The sequence below is a fragment of the Amphiura filiformis genome, chromosome 11 (assembly GCF_039555335.1).
Source record: "Amphiura filiformis chromosome 11, Afil_fr2py, whole genome shotgun sequence".
Taxonomy (NCBI): domain Eukaryota; kingdom Metazoa; phylum Echinodermata; class Ophiuroidea; order Amphilepidida; family Amphiuridae; genus Amphiura; species Amphiura filiformis.
Window position 1 is genome coordinate 67,668,162 of NC_092638.1, and position 21,110 is coordinate 67,689,271.

A 21,110-nucleotide genomic window follows, 5' to 3' on the forward strand; every position below is an offset into this window, starting at 1 on the left:
CAAATCTTGTTCTCTTTGTAAAGGGAGCATTGAAGACCTCAGACACTTCCTTTTCACTTGCAGCTCTCTGAATAATATTCGTTCTGAAGAGTATTTAAAGCTGGAGCGTGACCTCGGTGACCGAAATCTAGAGGCCCTTTGGCAAACATTCATTGCAGGTGATTTAGATATAAAAATATGTTTCATGTTAGGTACCCCCGTAAGTTGGGATGAAGGTGGTAATTGTTTCGATATATTTTGCAAATCCCTTTTTAAAACGTGCGTGGACATATAGATCATCGATTATTAAGGAAATATCTTTTTGTATCTCGAGTGGTGTCAAATAAAAGAGAAATAAAAATAAAGAATGTACCGGTAGGCCTACCCCCCCTCCCGGTATTAAAATTACTCTATAAATTTCCACACGGTGACACTCCTCATAAAACTCTGTTAAAATGCCTATTTTGGGTCTATATTTCAGAATCCCAAGAAGGTTCGACCCCCGGGGCGACAGTGGTATAATCTGTTCTTCCCTGGTATACAATAACATGGTTCAGCTATGGTGCGGTAACCGCTAACAACCCGACAGGAAAATTTCATGGATTTAGAGAAACGACTGGTAAAGAGGCAATTATTTAAAGATGGATGCTCGCGAACCCACACGTAAACATTAACCGTGATGGAATAATAATGCTGCAAAAAGGTGTTAATATTGCAAGAGCAACTACCGTTTCGAATCGAAGGTAATTATTTGATCTAAAATATTCTTAAAATTAATTCGGTTTCATCATCAGCGATGAATATTTCATGAAAATGTACATTTACTTTGCACCCAAATTCTGTACTTGTTTCCCGACTTGGGACCGAGCTCTGCATTGCCATTGACTTGTGTTGTGATTGACCGTCCTGCAACACATGAACAAGGCAGCACCAGCGGTATGAGTTTCAAATCTTTCTGAATTTTTCAGAATTTTGGGCACTTGGTACACCTTCTTTTATATCTGGTCTCGTATGTAAGTAAATAAAACGAGACCCGCCATGCATGTACTATTAACTATGCACGGCATGCCGTGCAGACGGGCTGAGTGCTGTGCGCGCATGCCATGATAATGGGTACATGCATGTCAGAACAAGATCATGTCAGAAATTAATATTTTGTTCTGGGTCTGATTATTCGGACTACATGCATGTTAACATGGCCGTGGAACCATCTTGCCACAGAGATGCACAATATTCAATATTAGACTGAACAGCTGGTAAGCTTACTGTCTGTGTGTCATTTGATCGAGAAACCTGCTATCCACGATGACACGATAGTTACTGTGTGGACAGAGATAGAGCATGGAACTATAAATATGAGTCACAGTGTAATTTTTCAAATGCAATTCTTCTTCCTTGTAAGTGCCTCCCTCATGAGTATTATTGTACTGCGTACAGACAAGCTGTACTTATTTTTTACTCTGGAACCTAGAATAGATGAGTGTATTTTTGAAGTAGGCCTACAGTCAACAGTACCGGGATGATCCCCTGCTCTTTTTGAATAGCCTGTGACGTTCTTTAACATGCACACTACATTAATGTGAGAAAATATGCATGTACACGGGACTGACAACTTAAAGTGCCCCCATTAAAACATTATTCTTCATTAAGTTTAATGATACCGAAATTTGTTTTGATGACTTATCTTATCTGTATCTTCAGAGCAGTTTGCTCATTTTTATTTGAAATTAGGCTAATGAAAAGAAATTATTAGTTTCCTGCAGTGTCACCCGCCCTCATAATTTTTCAATTTGACCAAAACTTTCATTATTTTCATATAAAAGTCAATTATCTGAAATTGAGATGGAAATAATCAAAATTGAAGCTCTCAAAATGTCTGATATCCCCTGCTGATCATAATCAGCAGTTTTTCTTAGTTGTAGGGGTAGAGGATGTAGTAAATAATGAAAATTTAAGGATTACCTCATAATGTTTCTAGTGATTACAAAAATTGCAAATTTAATTCTTTTCATATCAATAAAAACAAATTCAAATCATTCCTCATTCTGTTGCAAAATGTCTGTACTGATGATCTAAGCATTAATACCTGTTTTGAGATGGTCTGTTATCAACAATAAAGGTAATAGCCATGTGAATGAAAGTTTTGAAAATAATGAAATTTTCCAAAATAATGAATAATGAAATCATTCACTGAAAAAAAATGTGACGGGAAACTAATCATTTCATTTCATTAGCCTTAACCATAATTTGCTGCTGTGTCATTTGACCAACTTTTTGGGGCGCTGGACATACCCATCGCGATTGGCATTGTTTACTTCAACAGAATTTCCATTGCTTTACGTGGTGTTAGGCTTCTTTACAGAGGAGGCTTAAAGGGAAGCCCGCCAGAGCAGTTCTTTGGGGTGAACCAAACCTGCCTGGTTATCAAATTAATTAATGACAAGGTTATTGCTGAATTTGACAGGTGCACTAACATTAAAACATCAATTAGCACCTGCCAAATTCAGAGATAACCTTGTCACTGATTAATTTGATAACCAGGTAGGTTTGGTTCACCCCAGAAGAACTGCTCTGGTGGGGCTTCCCCTTTAAAGGCATTCCTACAATGCACTATGATTGGGAAATTTGATCAATATAACCTAATTTTAAAGGCAAAGTCCCCATTGCCACACACACAAAATGGTAATTTTAAAACTGCAGCCAACAAGCTAATAGTTGAGACTTATGACTGATATTTGATTTTCTTACAGGAAACATTCATATTGTCCCACAGCATTAATTTCATTCCTAAGTCTCGATGTTTTGAATGTTAAATAATAGGATGAAAACACCAGATATTTGCACACAATCCCAATGCAAGGTATGATCAACTGTACCACATGTATACAAAAGCCAGACATACAAGGTCAGAAACCCCATTGGGTTATGGGAATGCCTTTAAACATCCTCTTGCTTCTTTATGTGGTGCCATGCTTCACTGATTCCAACCGATTTGAGATTGACCTGGATTGAGGATAGACTTCTCGATCAAGTGTGTTTTGTGTGTGACATGCATCATAATGATATTAAAATCATGCAATTTATTTCAAGTACCCCATCCTTGAAAATGTGAGGCTGTAAGCTGGGAATACATAGGAATTAACCAGTTGGTAGGCTCAGGTGGAATGAATGAATGTGTAGCATTTTGGAACATTGTGTAATTTTCCAACCCCACACAACCCAGGGGATTGGCAATGGTAACTGGTAAAATAGCTTCAAATTTGTTCACCAATAGCTTTTGAGGCTAGAGTCTTGAGCTATCAAAATCTAGTAAAATTTGATGAAGCATGACACCGTGTTAGCAAGGGAGGTTAAATAAACATGGCTGATTATGACGGGTGATCACATCAAAACTGGTGCTAAAATAATTGCACCTCAACTAAATTATAGACTGAACTGGGGTTCAAAATAGCTAACATTTGCTCTGAATCATAGGCTGTTGAAAATAACCGACCTTTGCTCAATACCGGATACAGTTGATTCATCAAAGTAACTTTCATCCAAATTTTACATTTTAAATGGAATTTAAACGTATGCGTTGCAAAAAATGTCACCGCTGATCAAAGAAACACGATAGCTTGAGACTCTAGCCTCAAATGGAAGATGGATACTTGTACTGGTCAGCGTGAGTATTAAATGCATACAGTTGTCTCTTGAAATAGCTGCTCACCTATAGTGTAGGCCCCTATTTTGATGAAACTTAGTTGAAAACAGTTTTTGGGTGAAGTAATTGTAAAATTTCGCAGAATTACAATGAATGCGGAGTCTGTGTCATGATGTGTAAGGCCCTACATCATACATGCCCTACTGGCAAATGCTGGGGAATTTCAATTGAATGAACACAGCTCTGCAAATGACTGTATGAGATCCAACCGCGATCATATCTGTGCCTATTTCAAAATACAACACAAACACATAACCTTGGAAAATGCTAAAGTAAGTTGACATGGTCGAATTCATGTCCATGTAACGCACACAGTGTACGCGGACGCTGTTGTGCAACTGTGTTCATTCAATTGAAATTCCCAGTAGCTACCCCCGGGTAGCTACCCATGCCAGACATGCATACATCATTTTGTATGCCTTGCCCAGAAGAATGGCAGTCCCTTAGGCCTCGTATCCATAGGCTGTTCCCTTGTGGCATGTGCCTTGTTCCGTGTTTACTTTTTCCCATGTGACCTGCCACACAGACAACGAACCTTTGTTTTGCTTAGTGGCCGCTACGGTTCGTTGTCTGTGTGGCAGGTCACATGGGAAAAAGTAAACACGGAACAAGGGCACATGCCACAAGGGAACAGCCTATGGATACGAGGCCTTACTCCGTCAGATTGACACAAGTGCCTTGTTAATGAGCAACATACGTCAAGCTTTGTGTTTCCGCCAAGAGCACAGATCAATACCAACAATTATTTTTATTTTTGAAATTGTTTTGTTGTATAAAGTAGCAAGTTATTTTGTGTAGCATCATAGCAAAATATACTTGTAAGAGAGTATAAAGAGGCTGTTAAAAAACACTGAAATGTATTCATTGTTAGGCCTACAGTGTGGGGTGGGTGGGTGTGTGTGTGTGTGAGGGGGGTGCATGTTAAATTGCATATTAAGCCTATGTTGAACATAAGTGTCCTATCCTACAAAAATTGCTCTGCATCAGATAAAATTGCACGACAACTTCCAAAATGAGGCGCAAAAGTGCACCTAAAGGTAAAAACAAAACAATTCGAACACAGCATGTTGCTCATAAAGAATATTATTTTATTTTTGCTTGATTTTGACAGTGAACTAAAGCCAAGGACAAATATGTTAGTGAAGAAATTGGAGGTGATGTCCCAGCTTTTCTGCAAGCCATTTGGGTGCAAGAGCCAAACATTTTAAAGAGAAGATTGGAGAAAATGGGAGGTAAGAGCATTATACATTCATAACGGTACAAATATACAAACTAACAAAGTTCTCTCTCACAAGTTAGGTCTTCATAGTATGAACTTTCTTTCCTGAAGGAACCATGTCAACAACTCCTAGAAGAATTGCTATCTGCCTTGAAAAAGTACATACTTTTTTGCCATTCTCTGTGATTCCTTTTCTTGGATTGGTACCAGATAGAAGTGATATTACCACCAAAAAGTGACATATTAATAAGTGACATATTACCACACCATGATTACCACCAACTAGTAACTAGTACCATATGTGACAGTGTTGGAGGACTCCTGACAACCTTGCACTGGCTTCCAGTTTGCCAATAAGTACTCATTAGTACTGTTTAAAATCTACTGTTTATGTTCCTGCTCGTACCTTCAGCTCGTTTTCTGACAGTAACTGGCTCGCTATTCCAAGACATAGCTACAGAATCAGTGGCAAAAGCAGATTTGACATTGCAGCTCCTACGGCATGAAATTCGCAACATGTGAACATAAAATCTGCCACGACTCCATCCCTGTTCATGTGTTTTTTTAACTGTTCCCTTGTTTTTTACTTTTGTGTATATTTCTTGTAAAGCGCCATGGTATTTTCTGGTAAATGACACCATAAAATACCTGTAAATGTAACTGTAAATGTAACCAAAGAGATGTTTGATATAAAACAGGGTTTCTAGCCATTCAGGGAATTTTCAAAAAATGGGAAAAATCAGCGGATTTGGTTGACCCAAGAACATGCAATTGTTTTTTACCCTTTAGCAGAAATTGTTCTGCAGAAAATAAAGTGTCATGCAGAAAGCGTGATATCATAATTTTGCAACACACAAATTGGAATGCGATACAGTGTGCATACAGCGAGATGCACCCAAAATGTGTCACATCATAGTGAACCAATTTGACATGTTTGTAAAAGAATAGTACATCATTTATTGATATGCGAAGAAAAGTGGTATGACTAAAGAGGATGAACCTTAAATTGTATAGAAGTTCAATTTTAATTGGATATTCACTTGTAGGTGTCAAGGATATACACAAATCTTATTCCACGCATTCATACACCTCAATGGCAACCATTGAAGGGGCCATCCACCTAAAGTTTGAAATGGTGCAGGCTTTACGGGAATTTTAAACTGTGATCTATCACCTGTGCGATAAAAGGATGTTGAAAGTTTACAATGCAATACAATATATATATAGATGACTATTTTGAAGCAGCGCTTTTCCACCCAATTGGGCAGTTACAACATCAGTTTGGTGTGAATGGTCCCCTGTAATGGCGGAATGAATTCTGACCATTATTTGGCTCGTCGGAATATTGTATAATTGGAGGTTAATGAATGTAATGATTCCATAATACATGGAATGTTGGGGAAAGGTTAAAGGTCATTGTGCAAGGTGACTTTCAAAGGGGGTTGAATTTCCATAAAGTAATCAAAAATACACAAAAGTTGTGGCGATCAGAATACTGGAGGCAAGAGGGTGTGCAAGAAGTCAGGGGAACTGCCCTCCTCTGCCCCTCATGTCACGCCATTACTTGCCTGCCATGAATTTGTACCAGCCATGCTAATCACAGATATAGAGCGAATCTAAATTCACGCATTCCTACACCTGACTAGCAGCCTTTAGTTGGGTAGCGTCGGCTACAATGCATAAATGTATGAATAGATGCGATGGGATTACCTGCGGAATTATCTCTATTAGCCTATATATAACCCTCCTCGTCCTTGCATCTTCTCTAGGTGTTAGGCGGCTTTTATTTGCACAATTGGACGCTCAAAACACCAGGTTGGTGCTAGCGGCTACCCAAAGATGTCCGACCAAATCCTGACCATGACTTGGCTCGTTGGATTCGTCTATACGCCCATGTTTCTAATCATGTGGCATATGCAATGACACAATGCATAAAACACAATGCTGGTTGTTGTTATTATTGATTTGTTACCGTTCGTGCAGTGACTAACATCAACACACGTTGGTACACCAGTGAAGACACCAGTGGCGGCGCCACGGGGGGCATGGGGGCGAATCCCCAGTCAGAACTCTTGCCCCCCTGTTGCCCCCCAGAAAAAACCCAAAATTACGAAAATTTCCACTTTGTTGATTTTGCCCCCCCTGAAATTCACTTTGCCCCCCTAATGCCCCCCCGAAAAAAAATTCCTGGCGCCGCCACTGGTAGACACTAACCTGTCTATTTTTTGTTTGCAGGAGCAATGTCTCCACTGACATCTTGGACAACAATAATGAGTTACCTTTTGAAGATACCACTACTGATGGTCAATAATGAGAGTTCAGAAAGTCTTCACCAATGGACCTCCAGGCTCAACGTACCATCATTCAGTGTGAATGTTCTGTTAAACTCTTGGTGAGTGCACTGTGTGAGTTTGATGTTGCCAGAAAGAGAACCTTGGGTGCGTTTGTAAAACCCTATGAATAGGGACTTTTGTGTGCATTTTTCCCACTAATTGGGGACTTTGCTACAAGTGGTGACGTCCCCAGTTGTAAAACTTAGGCTAGGGCTCCATGGGTGAAAATGTAAAATAAAGCATTTAGGGATAGGGTGAGGTCCCTGGTTGTACTAAACTTGAAAACACACAGGTCCTGATTGGTAAGAGTTTGGCACATAAAAGTCCCCAGTTGAAACACAACTCATAAAAAGTCCCGATTGTCAAAAAAAGTCCCCAGTCGGACACACATGTATGGGGTGTATCTGTGTGTGTATCTGGTTTAATAGCATTCATACATTGGTCTACCAAAAATAACCATAGAAGCTCATAGTCAACATTTGGATACATAGAAACAATTCAAATCTTATGTTGCAACCAAAATTGGGCAATAGCTGCATTATGGGAACTTTCATGTATTGAGGATTTCTCTGTATGTATTATCTGTATTGTTTAATCATTTAATTTCATGTTTCAAGCAGTAAATTATGTATTTTAAGTTAGATATTAGAAGATTCATTTGCATTTAACAAGAAATGTTGGCCAGATTCATCTTGTCTTTGATGTTGTGAGCAGGCTCAGTTTAATTAATAGAGTTCTGCATATTACTTATACTCTGTTACATATGCATGGAGAATATGTACCTTGCTTTACAGTTTATTCTTTACATTTAGGTTTAGTTTCATTTATGATATTTTACTGTATTGTTTTTGTAGAAAAGTCAAGACTACAGGTGAAAACAGCCTTGTTTGTATTGCGGCATCTGAGAAGTTAATGAGGACAAAAAAAACACACCTTGATTTCACTCATTTCACTCAAGTGATGGCCTCAGGACCAACTGTGCAACCAGATAACTGAGTGTGCTGAATCTGTAAGTAAAGTTAAGGGTTACCACTATGTATACTTTCAGTCATCTGGGATTTGATCAATTAGTAGATAATTAAATCTGGTCAACCAGAAAAACTCACTTTTGATTAGATGGAATCACCAACGTTGTGGCCAAAACCTTTGGCCTTCAGCTGGGTGGATGATTTAGGGTCATCGGAGGTCAATCGATGAGGAAGTTGCTTGATGACCTGATCCCAACCATGTGACAGATTAACTCTAATGCCCCCGCTCCTGTTGAGGGACGGTTGTTCGGCTCGTACCCACACTGCTTCTTTGACTCCTCGTTCAAACCAACGGGGTTCATGGTCCAAAATAACAACGTCGTCAATGTCAAAACTGCCCGCTGCCATCAGACAGCTGAATCGTTGCCACTTGAAATGGCACGTCGTGTTGGGACATGGGACTCTGCAAGGTTAGTGATTCCATCTAACCTAAAGTGAATTTTTCTGGTTGACCAGATTTAATTATCTACTAATTAATTAATTAAAGTTAAGGGTTGGTAATTTACAGTGAATATCATAATTTAAAAAATGGGGAAAATAAAGAAAGCAAATATTTTGAGAGATGTTGAGCATTGGGTTATTCCAGCAATTAAGTGCACACCTCCCAAGCTTATCCCTCCACAAAAGTCTGAATTTCCAGTCATGAATAACCACTGCAAAAACCTGGAAATCCAAAGGCTTTGTTAAAAGTGCAAACATCCCGGAAATTTAACCACTTTCATCTTGAAATTGCGGAATTCCAACCACATATTCTACACAAGGGTATATGTCACCCATCACATAAAAAAGCAACCACTTGGCTTCAGAAATGAAAACGGAGATTTAAACACTATCGGATAAAATTCAATTTTTAAATGACACCTTGTTGAAATCAGATACATTAAACATCTAGGCTTAAGGATGTCACAAGGATCATTGCATTTAAATTTCAGCTCAATTGAAGCAATTTGAAAACTTGACCTTTGACCCCTTTATTACCCCTTAATGACCTTAAATGAATTTTAAAATATGTTCAACATGTATAGAATGTCATAAGGATCATTGCATTTAAATTTCAGCTCAATCGGAGCATTTTGGAAAACTTGACCTTTGACCCCTTAATGACCTTAAATGAATCTTACAATGTTTTTCAAATGTTTAGAATGTCATAAGGATTGTTGCATATAAATTTCAGCTCAATTGGACCACTTCGGAAAACTTGACCTTTGACCTCTTTATGACCTTAAATGAATCTTACAATGTTTTTCAAATATTTAGAATGTCATAAGGATCATTGCATTTAAATTTCAGCTCAATTGGAGCATTTTGAAAAACTTGACCTTTGACCCCTTTATGACCCCTTAATGACCTTAAATAAATTTTAAAATATTTTAAACACGTTTAGAATGTCATAAGGATCATTGCATTTACATTTCAGCTCAATCGGAGCATTTTCGGTTAAAATGACCTTTTTTGACCCCTGTGACCCCTTGGATGACCTCTGACGTAAAACAACCAATAACTTTGGTAGCCAGCTACCCAATACTGCTTGTGACTGAGTTTGGTCGAAATCCGATCAAGGATGTTGAAGAAGTAGCAAATTGTGAGAAAGAAGAAGAAGAAACAAAGAAATGGCAAGAAAGAAATAAGTTAGGCTGCCCGCCTAACTTAAACACCTGTTTTTCCCGGTATCTGGTCATATTTTTTACTTCATCTGGAATTATTGGAGGGCCTGAGCCCCCCAACCAAAATTATTGAGGGGGCTGAGCACCCGCAAGGCCCCCCCCCCCCATGGTTCTGAAACCTATGTTAAACAAGAAGAGTCCTTAAAAGGACAAAGTTCTGCTAATGGCCTACTGGTATTGAAAAAAGTAACTCTAGTCTTTCTTGACTCATGGCAGTGAATTTCAATCATTTTGTAATATGATATGCATTACTCCAGTCCATCCAGTAATATACAAGAACACTTTGATGCAAAGCATCAGTGGAGGATGCTAACTAACTATATAATTACAGGCAGTAGTGATTAAACCAGACAGTATTTTTAACTCACATGAAAACTTTGTTTCATTTGCTGCTGTGTGTGTGCAACATTAGTTGTGAAGAGTTACTGATTGTGTGTGCGAGAAATGAAACTATTGGAACCAGTGGGAACCAGTGATTGGCTCAGTTACTGATTTCTTTGTGATGTTGTTGAAAAAATGTATAAATGTATCGAAAAAAACCCACTAAATAAGCATGAAATAAATCATTTTTGCTTGAAACGATAAACATTGATATAATAATCTGAATAGTCGAACTACTTGCATGGGGTGTAGACACACATAATAAAGCAGTTGTTAAATGGCTTGCATGGGACCGTGCACTCGCGTAATACTAGTATGCTAAAAGGTCTAAAACCTTAACAAAACAAGTTGTAAAATCCATTAGTTGCTATGACAACGTATTTGGTCCAGTTGGGGCAATGACATTTTGAACTTATTGGCCAAATTTGGTGTAATCCAATATGTCTCAAACTGGCTGGGCCAATTAGATATAATTCTGTGGAAGACTTGAAATCATGTGGAAATTTCATGAATTATCTTATAGTGAACGGTGTTAATGAAACACTTTTGACAAGGTTTGATATATCATGGTTTAAATGATGCCCAGGGAAATAATGTTATACTTTAAACCATCATGTATATCATGAATACAAAATCTACTTACAAACTTGTGTTGTACTTCCATGATGAAACCAACTAAGTGAAAGGGCAGTGCACTCACTATTCATTTTAATAGGGCAAGTGCGTAAAAGTAAGTACACATAAATCATTGCCAGTTTATAAATTGAGCCGAATCTCTGCAAGGCAAAGTTATACAATTTAAATAGTAAAAAATGTACGTTGGCTTTGGGTATGAGAGTATTGTATTTCTGTCATTACTTTGCTGTCACATCCCAAGATCCAGTAACATTAATACAGATACGAGTCAGTGAACTGAGAACTCGGCAATTGTGATGTAAAAAACAGCAGGACCAATGAGATGCCTTGTTACATGCTAAACAGAGGTAATTGTCTCGGCTACATCTCCTGGCCTCCATGCACTTTCTTGACTATTAAACCAAGCAACTATTTGACAACCTAGTGTACAAGAGACAGCATTTTACCTCTTAACAGTCTCTTTCTCACACATATAATTCACGCTTGAAGTAAGTTTTACAAACAGGATATGACGAGAACTGGTACTGGGTGTTTTGATCAATCTGGAACTATAGTTCCTGCGGAACAAAAATGCTTTGTGATGCAAAACAAGCTCAAGTTTCTTTTTATTTTCTCAAATCTCATCTTCTTTCATTGTTATCTGGCCATGACAGGGATTTACTAGGGTCTGGTGTGTAATGTTTTGATACTATAGCATATATGTACTGCACACACACACTGCACACATACATATTAAATTACAAGTTCAGTTCAAGTTCAGTTCAAGTTCACCCTGGCCCACTGGCCACATAGCACAGAAACATGGATTCAGGGATGCTTTGCCTAGTGTAGAATAAAGCTATGAATATATCAATCTACAATTACTCATGATCATCTTCTTGTTTGTCTCATCTATCAAAACTCTATATGGTGGAATGTAGAATTCATGCCTAAACCATACGCATTGGGCAGTTCCAGCAAATAAGTGCTCACCTCCCAAGCTTATCTGTCCAAAAAGAGCAAAATGTACAAAACCGTTGAGTCATTGATTGAGCGAGTCAGACTTTTGGACCTAATGTGAAACCTTTTAAAATGGGGTCTTTGGGTGAGAGCCAAAAGAAGCCTGAAACATTGAATTTCTAGTTTTATTATTTCAAAATAAGTAACAAAATCAGTGATAAATGAAAGTGGCTTCTCAAATTGAAAAATAAGGGCCTTTGGGTGACAGATCAAACTTCAGGAAGGGTCTTCGGGTGACGGTGCATATGTTTGGGGGAAAATGGGGTCTTTGGGAGACAGCAATGCTGAAAAGGGGGTCTTAACAGCCTTATATATGCGTCACCTCCAAAGTAGGAGTGCCTCTGGGAAATACTCAGCACTTTCAGTTGGTGATTTTCATGCCGTATATTTGGATGAAAATAATTGGATTTGAAATTTCAAAATCAAATAATGGTTGGATGGAAATACCATTATAATTTGGTTGGAATTTCAATATCTTCTACACCATTTCCACAGTTTCATGTTGAAAATATTAGATCTGGAATTGCTTCGCAATTTCTTCCTGTTTTCTTTCCCTGTCCTCCTTCCCATGTAAAGCTGCCCCTGCGTACAGGTACCCAATATAGGTGACACCTGGGAATTCAACATGTACACTACATGTAGGCCAGGCCTACTACATGTCCTGGCTACATGTGTATGGTCGATTCCAACGAAAACACTGTGACAAAATCTCGCTTTTAAAAAAAAATTACCACTTCTATACCTATAATCATTAATAAAGGAAATTGTATTATTAATGGCTATCATGTCACTTGGCAGTAGCTATCTCTGGTCATATGGGCGTATTGTTGTATAAATGTATTTGCATTTTAAAGCAATATTATAACATTTTTGTAAATATAGATTAGTATTTATTTTCCATAAAATGTTAGCTTTTACTGTCAGATATGTCCCCTTTTAATTTTGAACAGAACAAGTGAGGTAAAGCATAGAAAATTGGAATTTACTACTAGCGCCCATGCATGTTACTCCCAGGGTTGTAATCTGGTACGATCCTTGTGGTGTGTGTGTATGTGTATCCCGCACGCTGTGTACGTGCTGTGCATACGTGTTGGACAATATTTCCATCGTAATAATAAAACACCGGTTCCATCGTTTTATTCAAAATCCGAGGATTTCGACAAAACTACAGCACCCAGAGTCTTGATTTTTGCAGAGTATCTTTATTGACTAAAGTACATTACAATCGTGTAAAAACCAGAATTTAAAATTTTTTGAGTTTGTTCCCCTCAGCAAATGTTATAATATGGCTTTAACACAGTTAAATCCAAAGATAAGGCACCACTTAAAGCAATAATGTGTGATTTGCATAAAGAATAGATTTCTATTTAAATGTTTGCTTTCACTGATCACATTATCCCCTTTTAATTTCGAGTCAAACAAATGAGGTATAACGAAAAAAATTGCGATCTCATTCCAGCGCCTTTATGCGTGTACTACGTTCGCCGATCGTATTATATGTAATATTGCTTGTGGATTGCGATCAAGGTGTGTACATATAAGCTGACATCAGAGGGACATGTTAGCAAGCATTCGATCGGTGAACTCTGAATAAAACCGGGTCTCCCCGGTTTGAATATAAAAAGTTAAATTTTTCTGTTATTAAAGCACTTCAGGCTTATATGGTACCGTATTTTTGTACACCACTGGGCATTATAATTATGCAAAAAGTAAAAAAATTGAGGGCGTCGCTGTAAAGCAAATCACACTTTATGGCTTTAAAACAAATATTCTTTAATCAAATTAAAAACATAAATGTTAGAAAAATCTTTCCTATGTGCAAAATGATTGAACTCGGCCATGGACGTTTGGGCTACAGAGGCCATAACAAAAGGATTGATGATAATCGTTACCAAGATAAATGCGTTACTCCTGAATATTTTAGTTATACCCATGAATTCAAAAAACATTTTAGATCACAACAATTATCATCTCAACTCATCAGTTTTGGCCTATTTGTATACTGTCCACGACTGTTTTCCTTAGTGGCATAGATTTCGTTTTGACATTGGAGGGATGGGGTTGGAAACAAATCTTGAAGTATAGTGAATTCAACACCTTTTGCAACATAATAAATTTGTGGCACAAATGCGCTCGAAGCGCGCGAAAAATTTTGACATTTAGAAGCTAAACTGTTGAATTGTGGTGCAAAAATGGAATAAATCCTCGCGAAGCCTGAAAAAAATTCACTTTGGGGACTAAAATGGCCAAATATGAGGTTAATTTGTCAGAAACCCACATACAGGCATCAACATTGGGGGAGGGATGATTGTATGAACCATCCCCGGCAAAATATTGGGGGAAATTTATCCCTACGCCTATGGATTTCCTTCTTTTCTGTATTTTTTATCCCACTTTTTATTCTTCTTCGACACTTAGTGTTTTCTGTTTCTTTTTTCCTCTCTTCTTTATTTTCTGTTTTCCTTTTTTCCTTCTGTTTTTTCACTGTCCATTTTCATCTCCATTTTCTCTGCCCGTTTCTTCTTTCTTTTTCCCCGCCCTGTGTCTTCTCTCCTTTTCTCTAAACCATTTCTTTTCTTTTTCTCAGGTCCCCCTTTTCCGTCCTGTTTTCTGTTTCTCTTTTCGCCCCCTTTTTATTTTTCCTTGCACTTTTTCTTTTTATCCGCCCTCATTTTTTCTCCCTTTTCTTTCTACACTCCTGTTTTTTTTTTTCGCCTTTTTTTTTTTCTTGTGCCCCTCTGCGTTTGCCACCCTAGGCGACCGCTTTACCTGGCCTAATGGTCGGAACGGCCCTGTGTACTAGAAGATATACAGGGTGTAACATTTACCTTTTTAATGAACATGTGATATTGTGTGGGAGTGCCTATATCTTTCAGGAGTATTTTCCCAATCTGAGGATCACAAAATCAAACATAGCTTGAAAATGCCCATCAGAAAATGTATACTTTATATAGGGTGCGATGATTGCTTCTATGTATACAGGGTGATGAAAATTGTGTGAAAATACTATGTGAGGCTTTGTTTCCCAAATGTGAACAATAGTCTGCATATTGTTATGCAGCATTGTTATGGTAAATAATAGTACGGTCTATAAGGTACAACTCATTGTTGCTAATGTCAAACTTGTCAAAGTGATTGTGATTGGGGTGATTGTATCACACAAGTAAATGAGAGCATGATATAGTGTCTGCTTCCTTTAATTACGTCATCAGCCCACTGCCTTGAAAATTAATTTCGATTCAAACGGGGGAAGAACACGTACGAACTCAAAATTTACCCACACAATTTCCCTTTTTTCAGGAGAAAAAAAAAAAAAAAAATTGCAATGAGTGTCAACTTGTAATGTAATAATTATTCTCTTGAATGGAGATAAACTTGTTTTTGCAATAGATCTGCCCTTTAATTCACAACTATATTGCACACAAGATCTCATATCTGGTTGCCAGTACCGAGATGGTCGCTCTGCACAATGCTCTGAGAATTGTATCATGTTTTGTTGAATATTTTTGACTTTTAATATATATGTGACGTGTCATGTCAAAAGAAGACACTTTTGGGCAGGATTGAAAATGGAGAAATAGCCAAAAATCTGCCCGGGGGTGATTTTGTTACAATTTGGGTTTGTTGCGAATTTGTGATGTTATTAATGTTAAATATATTGTCAGATAGTTTCAGATCGGAATATAACTGGCATCTTGTATTTTTTTTTGAGACATTTTCAAGGTTATTCCTACTCTCAACATTGTCAATAATATTTTAAAAGGCCGATATCCCAATTTCCAATTTTATAATACCATAACTTACAAACTCAGCATCTTCGCTTAGGAATGTCTGATTTCATTGGGGAAAACGGCATTGTGGAGCAAAATATCTCTATATGTAAAAACCTTAAAAGTGATAACCTGCCCAAAAGTGTCTCCTTTTGACATGACATGTCACATATATATTTGCATCATGAACATAGTATTATACTCATACGAGCTATTTTGTGCAACTTGGGAACATATTGCATTTAGCACCCATGTATTTCGAGATGTACTCAATGATAGCTGGTTCAATTTTGATGTGCCACAAACCACTCTAGTTCAATATACATAGCAGATAAATGCAGAAGTGCTTTTGCAAAAGATTTGCACATCAAGGGAAAGAAGGAAGGTTGCTATGTCTGCCAAGCAGGAATTTATCCAATCTGAGATAATGATCATTTTCTGCCCAAGTTTTGTTTCAGTTCTGTGAATCAAGCAGGGCTCAAAATACTTCTTGATGATGAGGGCTATTTTGATCTGATTTCATTCAAAGTCCACTGGCTGGTAAAATCATGTGAATGTACTATTATGTGAACAATTTGATTTCATTACTGCATTTTTCTGTATTTTATTGCAGTGCCTCAGACTAAGGAAGAAAATGATTGGCGAAACAGGCAATGGATGACATTCAGTAAACTACCAGAAACATAGCAGGTGACATCATGGTCTGAAAAAAACTGAGAAACTTCACACACAGAAAATTACACACACTGCGTTAATACAGTTTATAAAGTCAATGACTGTGCAGTGTGCACCAATTGTTTGAGGGTATCATGAAAAATTAAAACCTGAATATAATGCAGTCTAAAATGCCAGATTTATTAATTATTAATATATAAAACCAGAATGTTACGGTACCACAGCTGAACCACAGGCCTTTGCAGTATACCACTGTCACCCGGGGGTCATACATTCTTTGGATATCTATTATCTAGATATGAAAAGGACCCAAAATAGGAATATTGACCCGAGTCTTATGATGAGTGTCTCCCCACAGAAATTATTTTCACATTCTTTACTTCTTTCTCTTTCATTTGACACCACTCGGGAGCTCATACCACCTTGGCATTTCGAGATATGAGAAGGACCCAAAATATGATTATTGACCCAGGTCCTATGAGGAGTATGACAAACGTGGGTAAATCATTGTTATTATATTCTGTACTATGTTCTCTTTCATTTTACACCACTTGGGGTTCATACCTTCTTGGCTTTTGAGATAGGAAATATGAATATTGACCCGGTCTTATGTTGAGTGCCACCCCAGGTGGAAAAATATTTTTTATTATATTCTTTACTTTTTTCTCTTTAATTTGACACCACTTGGGGAGGGGGGATCATACTTTTGTGGCATTTAGAGATATGTCCATTTCAGACCAAAAGATTAGTCAGTCAGTCAGTAAGTAAGATACACTAATGTAGGCTGATACTATTTCATGGTTCAGCAAAAATATGGTACAGGGTGTATCAAAATGATTGGTACCCATAAATATCCAGTGAACATGGCCAAGTCTGCTACATCAAAATGCATCATTACATCTACATGTACCTTGTTTGTAGATTTGTGTCATTAAACAATTAATTGTAGTAATTTCAAGAGGATCTAATGCTGAATGTGGAAGAAGCAGGTATTTGATTAGACTAACAATCTGATGGGTCCCAATCATTTTGATACACCTTGTATGGATTTCTTCATAATATTAAAACAATAACTAGCTAACGAGGAAGAGGAGGGCCATGTTAAATTGTTTTGTCTGCATTTCCACATTTACATGCAAATTTGTTGCAGACTTTTAGTAATTAACTGCATGACTCTATGAGCTGGTAAAAAAACCCTGGTAGCCAGGAGCCTCCGCCCTTTGCTTAACCCTAACACGTCTGAGTACTACTTGATATATGCGCTGTTTGTGCATGCATCCCATGTGGTGTGATGATAGGCACGGTTTTGCTGGCCAGTGAAGCCCAAGACCCATGGCAAAGTGTCGCCGACCCAGTGATTGGCATGCGAGGGGTCTCGGTTCGAATCCCACCCAGAGCAAACAAATTCTTTCTTTCTTTTCTCTCTTTATTCCTTCCTTCTTTCCCTTCCCGTTGTCAAAAAGCCCCTGGCGGGTTAGGGTTAAGCTACCAAATTGAAAACTGATGTTTGAAATGTATAAAGCTGCTTTTACATGGAGAGTTAAAATACGCAGGGGTTTTTCACGTCTGGTCTAGATGAGTTATGAGTGCTGCGTTGAGTCTGTTTCACATCTGGTCTAGATGAGTTATGAGTGCTGCATTGAGTCTGTTTACAAGGAGCAGTGAAACCCATGGTTAAAGTTTGGATGAAAGTTCAAAGTAGATTAAGGGACAACCATCAAAATTTCCTTTTGTTAAGGGGGTACTACACGCCTGGCCAATTGTGAGCATATTTTTACATTGTTCTCAAAAATTATAGCGCATTGGTGACAAGTAAGATATGTATATTATAGGGACAAGGACTACAACTACTGCACTGAAAATTCAGCAACTCAAGGCAAGTAGTTATTGATTTATTGATCAAATATTGGTTTTCCCTCATTTTTGACTGTAACTCCATAACTGTTGTCTGTGCTGAAATAAAATTTCCAGTGCAGTAGTTATAGTCCTGCCCTATAATAAACATATCTTACTTATCACCAATGCGCTATAATTTTGAGAAAATGCAAAAATAGGCACAAAATTGGGCAGGGTGTAGTACCTAAAAGTAGAAAATGATAAAGGAAGGTGACCTGATATATTTGGAAAATCAAATTCTTTAAAACTTGCGTATAACATAAAATGTCATCCCTTTCAAGCACTCATGCAAAAAGAAAATGTAAATGTTTTTTGTAAATGTGACTAAAATGGAATTACCAACATTTATACAGTGTGATACTGGTAGTCTACAGTGTTTTTATTAATGTAATATAATGTAATATACAGTGGCAACTCGTTAACACAAACCCTCATAACAAGAAGTTCCTGATAACAAGAAGTATGTTTTACATTCCCAAGCATACATTTCACATGTTATTAGAACTGGATAACACGAACTCTTGATAACAAGAAGTAAAATTTGAATTCCGCACAACTTCGTCTTAATGAGTTTCCATTGTATTTATTTCAAGTAAAAGGCCCTATTTTTCTCAGAAATATTGAAATTAGAAGTTCCAACTCGCTGGATTTCGAAGACATCATCAAATAAAAATTCCTTTAAAATAATGAGTTTTCTAGGGAAAGTGAAGATGATCAAATGCAAGAGAAATGTGTTTGATTGGGGAAAAAAGGAATGGGGGCGCTTCAAGTGAGCTTGGACGTGATGGTGAATTCCATGGTGTGTAGATCTGGTATTATAATGATTTTTCTAGGGAAGAGTAGGAAATGATCAAATGCAAGAGAAATGTGTTTGATTGGGGAAGATGTATGACAGGACCGTTTTGGATGAAATAAATGGGAATGAAGCTTTCGTGTCAATTTGCGATTATGTGGGGTGGGGAAAATTCTGTTTTTGGGACCTATTATAGTGAGGATATTGCTTTGGATATTGAATATTGTTGAATTTCGTTATGCAGGGGTATATGATGATAATAGTATAGAAGACACGAATAAGTAAGCTCCCTGGCAAAATATAGGGGGGTTATCCCCACCGGGATCTACGCCTATGTTGACCAATAGAAAACGTTAAGTTTTTATAAATGTATAACGTCTGTGATACATATACATCATCTACTTGCTAATACACTGAAAATCAAATAGAGATGAAGGATAAACAGGACGAGTCTTTCAAAAAGACACAGTTCACGAATCAGGTGTATAGTCATTTGTTGTAACTTTCCATTTTCATATCTAACCTACTCTGCACTAATCTATTCGTGATTTGAGGCATAATGATACCTACATCCTGACTCTGACATCTCCCCAGCAAACAAACGTTCCAAGTCAATTATACCATGCAAATAATAACCTTTGGCCTACTAGAGCTCTAATTAAGATAACATCTAATTAAGCAAACATTACTGGTACTAGGGACCACAAGAGTCTCATCCCAATGGCATAGTCCAATAACCTCAATTACATAATCATAGTGCAAAATTTGACCTCAAGTTGCAGAGTAGAGTTTGTGTACCCAAATCTTCCAAGGATGAATGTACAAATGTATTAGGGTTTAAGAACTGTTCCCATGATAGATGAGCATGTTGTGGATCCTAGTGTATGGTCAAATGTCACCGTCTATCGGGTTCTAAGACACACGGTAAACTGGTTGAAGGCATACAAAGGTCAAAGGTTTGGATTTATTAGGTGTTTTTATAAGTCCATTAATTTTGTATTTTAAACAAAGAATATATGCTCAACATTTTATCCCGTGCATATCAGAAAACAATAATAAAATAAAATCCAAACAAATTGTGGTTTTATTTCTGAGTTGGGCATATGGGCATAATTTTAGCAAAACAATTGCGAAGTAAATCTAGCAAGAGTGAAATTAGAAGCTTTTCACAAAGTCATGCCTATAGGTGCGCCCGCTTAAGGCGGGCGCCCCAAAAACTGCCTAATTAGTCTCAACTATATGGTATACCATAGTTGAGACTAATTCAGCAGTTTTTTGATGATTTCTTCGGATATACACCAATTTGGAATGTTAAATTTCAATATGTCTATGAGAAAAGTATGAGCTTTCATCTCATACCAAAATTAGCATTTTGATGAGGTAAAGTGGAGGATGAGATTTTCAATCAGGTTACCCACCTTTAAAATACTGTTTACTTTGGACTGAAATTTTGGCCCAAAAATATCAAAATTTTTGAACTTTCGTTGAAGGTTTGTTGTGTGTGTGGCAGGTTACATGGGAACAAGTGAACACGGAACAAGGGCACACAAGGGAACATCCTATGGATACTGGGCCTAAGCAAGTAGGCCTATTCACTTCTTGTAAGGTCTAAATAAGATCATTGTCTGTATTTTACTCTACATTATATACCGGTAATAAAGTAACTTGATTGTCCTATGAACATGCATATGGGATATGAGTACTCATTTAGAGGTCATGTCTTTCAAATTCAATGATTTAAATAAGAAATATAGCCTATATTCATCCTTACTTTTTTCTAAATAGACCAACGTGCTATGTTTGCCATAATATTACTACTGTGGGTGTGATTGATAGCTTGTGAAATATCCTGATAGTAGAAAATCTTGAAAAACAGTGTGAAATTGGGCTAAAATACCCCAAAATGGGCTGAAAATCAAGCAGAACAATTGTGTAAATTTTGGCCATTAAAAAATTATGAACTCAGGAAAAATCCAGAAGAACAAACACATGTATATGCCCTAGCTACTCTCTTATTCTTGGGCACATAATCAG

At 37.4% G+C, this 21,110-nt stretch overlaps 1 long non-coding RNA gene across 1 annotated transcript; it reads left to right on the forward strand.

Moving 5' to 3' along the window:
* The first annotated feature begins 619 nt into the window (after nucleotides 1-619).
* Nucleotides 620-16,865, forward strand: LOC140164099 (uncharacterized). The gene is made up of 5 exons (XR_011860496.1): nucleotides 620-722; nucleotides 4,794-4,914; nucleotides 7,137-7,293; nucleotides 8,089-8,243; nucleotides 16,326-16,865. It is a non-coding gene; the product is annotated as an uncharacterized lncRNA (long non-coding RNA).
* Nucleotides 16,866-21,110: the final 4,245 nt, after the last annotated feature.